Below are 7,564 nucleotides of genomic sequence, written 5' to 3'. Positions count from 1 at the left end.
CAAAATGCGCCAAGCACACATGACCGTACAATACTGCATTCAGTGAAATTCATCAAACACGTCTGTAAGTATGTGAACAAAGGCAGTGACACAGCAGTATTTCCAATAGCCAAAGACATCGAAGAACAAAACAAAAACGATGAGATTCTCACGTTCCAAATGGGAAGAAACATCAACAGTAACGACATATCGTGGCAGATTTTCGGTTTTCTCATATACCAACGCGTACCAACATGCAATATCTAGCAGGCCATTTGGAAAGTGGACAGAGAGTTTACTTCACAGAAAACATCGCCAGAAATATTGCAACCGAAGCACATTGGAACACAACACAACATTAACAGCTTTTTACCAACTGTGCCAAATGGATCCATTCGCGAAAACGTTACTATTATGTCGACGTACCTACAATGACACAATACGTGTAATACAACAAGAATAATCTTTCAATGACGAAAACAAGGAATTCCAGTACAACATCACCCAGAAAGCATGAGAACTGGCGCACTATGCCGAGTATGCACTGTATATCCGAACAACGCCGAAGGTTTCTATCTCAGGATGTTGCTACACGAAAACCGGGGCCCAACGAGTTTCACAGATCTCAAGAGTGTTGAGGGTTACCTAAGCCAGACATACAGAGGGGCACGCCAACGATTAGTACTACTGGAAAACGTCAACAATTGGGAAGTAACACTAGAACAAACCTCACTACAGTCTAAGGTGAACAAACGAGAGACTTATTCGCCATAATTCTAACAATAAATAACCCATCGGGTCAAAAACAGCTAGGGGACTCCTTCAAACAGAGTATGAGTGATGACGTACAGTACCAAATTTTACATGCTTATCCTGAACTGACCATCGAAATCGGCAACAATATCTTCAATGAAACACTCATTCGCATACAAGTTATATGTTTAGCTACAAAAAACTAGACGGTTGCACAACTTGGATGCAAGCACCACGAAAAAATGCTATCAGTGTGCTAAACTTACAAATTACAAAGGAAACAAGCTAAAACATCGACGAACTACTTCAGTACATTGCTCACAATAAACCTCTCCTCGATGACAATCAAAAGGAAATTTACAACGTTATGATGCAGCGGATCGACAACAACACTGACGGAATTATTCACTTGGATGCGCCAGGCCTCATCGGGAAAACGTTTCTAATAAGTGTATTGCTGGCGGAAACACGTGCTAAATAATACAGCGCACGTGCACTGGCCTCATCTGGCATTGCAGCCTAAGTCATGGAAGGAGGACAAACTGCCCATTCCGACCTCCGACTACCGTTCAATATAGCTAAAGAACAATTCCCAGCATGTGAAATATCAGCAGCTAAAATTACTTGTGGGACGGAGGCACAGAGACACATAAAAAATCTCTCGAAGCCGTAGATATGACATTAGAAGACTTACGAGGGAACTCTGAAGTGATGGGAGCAGCTATAGTCATGCTCTCAAGAGACATTCGACAAACAGTTACAGTTTTCCTGAAGTCAACACAAGCTAAAGAGATTAATGCATGCTTTAACAAATCACATCTCTGTCCACATATGCAAATACGACAAAACCACAGCCCATTTTGCTAAACTACTTTGAGAAATAGGCGAAGGCACTTGTTCCGCTTATCAGGCGAGCGGCCTCACTAAACTCGACAGTGATTTCTGCAACATAGCCACTGCTGAAAACGAACTCATAGACCAAATTTATCCAAACATTGTTCACAACTGTACGAATCCAGACTGGCTGTTTGAAAGGGCAATTTTGCCAATTAAAAATAATATTCTCGACGATATTAGTTTTAACATTCAAACGAAAATTCCCAGTGAAGAGAGAATATACAAATCGATCCACACGATGGTATTGAAGAAAGTGTGATTTTCCCTACAGAATTTCGACTCTTTTGCAAGTACTAGAAAAGCCTTTACACTATCTTTGACTTGAAATTAGACCCCCGATCATACTACTCCGAAATCTCAACTCACCAAAACTATGTAATGGAATGATGATTGTCGATGGCTGTCGAAGAACATCTTTGAAACCGAAATTACGGCTGGAAAATACAAAGGACACACACTATTTATCCGCAGAATGCCACTGATCTCTACTGGCTGCCATTCTAGTTTAAAAGACTGCAATTTCCAATCAAATTAGTCTACAGTTTTACAATTAATAAAGCGCAAGGACAATAAAATATTGCTACATCAGCCGCAAAGAATCCTGCTCCTCTAACGGTCAACTACACATGCCTTGCTCTCGAGTACGAAATTCGAAAAATTTGTACATAAATACAACGGATTACAAAATGATAAGTTTTGCTTATCAACAAGTATTGGAAATAGTCAGCTACGTTTTCAATAAAAAAAATTATCTTTTACTTAAAAAATATTGTTAATAGTTAGAATGCGTTTTCAATAAATTTTTTAGCTCTTATACTTTAAAGTGTTTTCTTTCATTCCATCTATCACAAAATATCATATCAACTCCCTGAACGATTGCGCAGACCCCAGCTAGCGCTCCTTGTAATAAGAAACAGTAACGACATTAATGAGGATATAATTAGTGATCATGATTACAGTACAGCTCCTCCATGTGCTATAATTATCTTATGGCTGCGAAAATTGGTAGATACACCAAAGCGTTAATGTGGGACCTATTTACGTTGGAAGAAAATTGTTTCCAATTTTGGCCATCAGGTGCAACTGTGGTGCTGTACTGCGTAATTTGTTGTCGAAGTCTCTGGTGGCCATACCGAACAAATTGGGTAAGCGGTGGTTAACAATGAAATCAACATTATGCTTTCTTCACTTATTTGACTTTTTCTGACCACGTTCTATTCCTAATTCATTACATACGGTAACATTTCTATTCATCTTTCTTGCAATCACAGAGCCAGATTTGCACCTGGAGGCCAAAATGGGAACTAATTGTTATCAGCGTAAATCGGTTCCGCATTAACGCGTTAGAGTATCTACCAAGTTTCGCTGCCATATGATAACTGCAGCCTGTGGTGGACCTCTGTGAGTAGCTGCACTTTAATTATAGCCACCCGGTATTACTATATAAAAATACTAAATGACGAAGCCTGCTCTGCCTAGGTATTCAATAAGCCAAATTTCTATTAGAAACAGAAACATAAAGTGAAAATTATTGTTAACGTAGTATCGAAAAAATTTCACTTCCACTTATTCGTGAAACCACCTTTGAAATTATGAAACAGTCATACAAAGAAATACGTACAATTTACAAATGTACAGAATCCAAATGAAGAAATATGATCCCAGACAGTTTCTGCACACTGGGCGCAGCTACTTCGCGTGTCTAAAACACGATTTTGTAAACGTTTCTATGGCAACGTCTCTTCATAACTATACAGGGTGTTCGAAAATTTCACTTACAAACTTCTTGGACTTGTAGAGGGGAGTGAGTACATGATATTTTGAATAGGATCCCATGTCCAGAACAATACCGTTTCCATGCTACAGCCGTTTCGAAATGTATTTCCTAGGTAGGTATGCAAATGGTAGTTATGGTTGGGGTAGTCCGCCCGGTTAGCCATGCGGTCTAATGCACGGCTTTCCGGATTGACAAGGAGCGCCTGGTCCCCGGCACGAATCCGCCTGGCGGACTTGTGTCGAGGTCCGGTGAGCCGGTCAGTTTGGTTTTAGGTGGTTTTCCATCTCCCTCGGTGAATGCGGGCTGGTTCCCCTTATCCTGCCTCAGCTACACTATGTCGGCCATTGCTGCGCAAATCATTTCTCCACGTACGCGTACACCACCGTTACTCTACCACGCAAACATAGGGGTTACACTCGTCTGGTGTGCGACGTTCCCTGGGGGGCTCCACTGGGGACCGAACCGCACAATAACCCTGAACGAGTGTTCAGTGTGGGGTGGCGGAGGGGTGAAGTGGACTGCGGTAGTGGTCGTGGGGTTGTGGCCCACTGCGGCTGCGGCGGGGACGGAGCCTCTCCGTCGTTTCTAGGCCCCCCGTTAACATGCAGTACAATAAAACACAATACAATGGCTAGGGCCGTTAAGTCGAATCGGCTGATATCATTTTGACGTCTGTCCTACCTCTCTGACCTTGTTTGAGCCTCATTTACGTGTCTGTAAATGATAGAGCCACATGGTTGAGAACACATTTGCAGCATATACCGATATGACCCTTCTGTATGGCAGAGTTCACGGTAATGGAAGAGTTACTCGCCGCCTTCATCAAGATCGTTATACACAACGTAGGACTCCATCGCATACTCCTTTTGCCACAATTACGCAACGGCTTCTACAAAGGGATACCATCACTGTCAGAAGGGTGAGGAGGGGAGGGCGTGGGGGAGGGCAGGCTGTGGTGCAAGACGCCCGAATTCGAAGAGGCCATAGTGTATCACGTTCCTTTTTGATTCTTTGGTTATTAATGAGGAAAATTATGAACCAAGTGATGTGTTGCATCACACCTAAAAATTTACTTGTGAAAGTGGTTGCGTGACCTAAGTCGGCCATGTGATCCAATTCGAAATATTATCTACTTAGTCGCCTCTACAAGTCGTAGAAGTCTGTAACGGGACGATGACGATATGAATGATATGTGGGGCGCTCAACTGCGCGGTCATCAGCGCCCGTACAAAGTCCCAGTTATTTCACAGTCTTATTCTTTAGGCAGTGCAGTCTAGCCACAGTCACGAATAATGATGGTGAAATGACGAGGACAACACAAACACCCAATCCCCGGGCAGAGAAAATCCCCAACCCGGCCGGGAATCTAACCCGGGACCCCGTGATCCACTGGTAACAACGCTAGCCGCTAGACCACGGCCTGCAGACGGTTTGTAAAAGGAATTTCCGAACACCCTGTATAGATGTATATCATTTTCGGCTACAACCGTTTGTGCTGCGAAGTCGAAAGCTGTCGAATGTGATACCAGATGTGAGAGATTTCCTTTAGCTGAATCGACGTTGGGAGTGGCTTAATGTTAAAGAATAATTGTATTCAAACTTCATACATGATGTAGCATTTTTTCACTTATCTCAGTGTTCATGCTGTCATATGTCTTGAACTATGTGTCGACCGTGATGATATATTTGTGCACGTACATTCAGCGACATATGTGGACACTGTCAGCGAAATATATTGCAAATAGAGTTAGTAGCAAAGAAGTAATAGATTTAAATGTAATGCGCAATGCAGCAGTATTTCATGCATCTCAGTGTTTATGACGACATATCTCCTGAACTATGTGTGGTACTTTTGTAGGTGCATTTAGCGGTGTATGTGGATACTGCCTGCAGAAATTATTGCGAATACAGTTGGTAGCACGGAAGTGGTACATTTAAATGTCATACATGGTTCAAAAATGGCTCTGAGCACTATGGGACTTAACATCTGAGGTCATCAGTCCCCTAGAACGAAGATCTACTTAAACCTAACTAACGTAATGACAACACACACATCCATGCCCGAGGCAGGATTCGAACCTGCGACCATAGCAGTCGCGCAGTTCCAGACTGAAGCGCCTAGAACCGCTCGGCCACCCCAGCCGGCCTGTCATACATAGTGTGGCAGTTTTTCACTCATATCGTTGTTTATGACGTCGTATCTGCATACACCATCTGTTGTGTAGGGGACATTTGACATGTGTACCATGTTTAGTTGGACTCGGTGCAGTAGTTTAGGAGGAGGTGTGGAATATACAATATGCAGGGTGGCCCATTGATAGTGACCAGGCTACGTGTCTCAAGAAATAAGCATCAAGCGAAAAAACTACAAAGAACGAAACTCGTCTAGTTTGAAGGGTGAAACCAGATGGCGCTATGGTTGGCACGCTAGATGGCGTGCCATAGGTCAAACGGATATCAACTGGGTTTTTTAAATTGGAACCCGCATTTTTTTATTACATATTCGTGTAATACGTAAAGAAATACGAATGTTTTAGTTGGAACACTCTTTTCGCTTTGTGATAGATGGCGCTGTAATAGTCACAAACGTATAAGTACGTGGTATCACGTAACAATCCGCCAGTGTGGACGGTATTTGCTTCGTGATATCCCGTGTTAAAATGGACCGTTTAGCAATTGCGGAAAAGATCGATATCGTGTTGATGTATGGCTATTGTGATCAAAATGCCCAACGGGCGTGTGCTAGGTGTGCTGCTCCGTATCCCGGACGACATCATCCAAGTGTCCGGACCGTTCGCCGGATAGTTGCGTTATTTAAGGAAATAGGAAGTGTTCAGCCACATGTGAAACGTGAACCACGACCTGCAACAAATGATGATGCTGGGTAGGTGTTTAAGCTGCTGTCGCGGCTAATCCGCACATCTGTAGCAGACAAATTGCGCGAGAATGGGTAATCTCAATAACGTCGGTGTTGAGAATGCTACAAGAACATCGATTCCAACCGTACCATACTTCTATGCACCAGGAATTGCATGGCGACGACTTTGAACGTCGTGTGCAGTTCTGCCACTGGGCACAAGAGAAATTACGGGACCATGATAGATTTTTTTGCACGCGTTCTATTTAGCGACCAAGCATCATTTGTAACGTAAACAGGCATAATATGCACTATTGGTCAACGTAAAATCCACGATGGCTGCGATATGCGTAACATCAGCGACCTTGGCGGGTTAATGTATGGTGCGGCATTATGGGAGGAAGGATAATTGGCCCCTATTTTATCCTTGGCAATCTAAATGGTGCAATGTATGCTGATTTCCTACGTAATGTTCTGCCGATGTTAATACAAGACGTGTCACTGCATGACAGAATGGCGATGTACATCCAACATGATGGATGTCCGGCACATAGCTCGCATGCGGTTGAAGCGGTATTGCATAACATATTTCATGACAGGTGGATTGGTCGTTGAAGGACCGTACCATGGTCCGCACGTTCACCGGATCTGACGTCTCCGATTTCTTTCTGTGGGGAACGTTGAAGGATTTTTGCCATCATCGTGATCCACCGACAACGCCTGACAACATGCGTCAGCACATTGACAATGCGTGTGCGAACATTACGGAAGGCGAACTACTCGCTGTTGAGAGGAATGTCGTTACACGTATTGCCAAATGCATTGAGGTTGACGGACATAATTTTGAGTATTTGTTGCATTACAGTGGTATTCACGGTTAATGCTGTAACAGCATGCGTTCTCAGAAATGATAAGTACACAAATGTACATGTATCACACTGGAACAACCGAAATAAAATGTTCAAACGTACCTACGTTCTGTATATTAATTTAAAAAACCTACATGTTACCAGCTGTTCGTCTAAAATTGTGAGCCATATGTTTGTGGGTATTACGGCGCCATCTATCACAAAGCGAAAAAAGTGGTCCAACTAAAACGTTCATATTTCTTTACATACTACACGAATATGTGATAAAAATGGGGTTTCCTATCTAAAAAAAAGCCATTGATATACGTTTGACCTATGGCAGCGCCATCTAGCGGGCGAATTATAGCGCCATCTGGTTTCCCCCTTCAAGGTAGACAAGTTTCGTTCTTTGTAGTTTTTTCGTTTGACGCTTATTTCGTGAGATATTTGGCC

The sequence above is a fragment of the Schistocerca cancellata genome, chromosome 3 (assembly GCF_023864275.1).
Source record: "Schistocerca cancellata isolate TAMUIC-IGC-003103 chromosome 3, iqSchCanc2.1, whole genome shotgun sequence".
Taxonomy (NCBI): domain Eukaryota; kingdom Metazoa; phylum Arthropoda; class Insecta; order Orthoptera; family Acrididae; genus Schistocerca; species Schistocerca cancellata.
Note: the sequence above shows the minus strand (reverse complement) of the source record.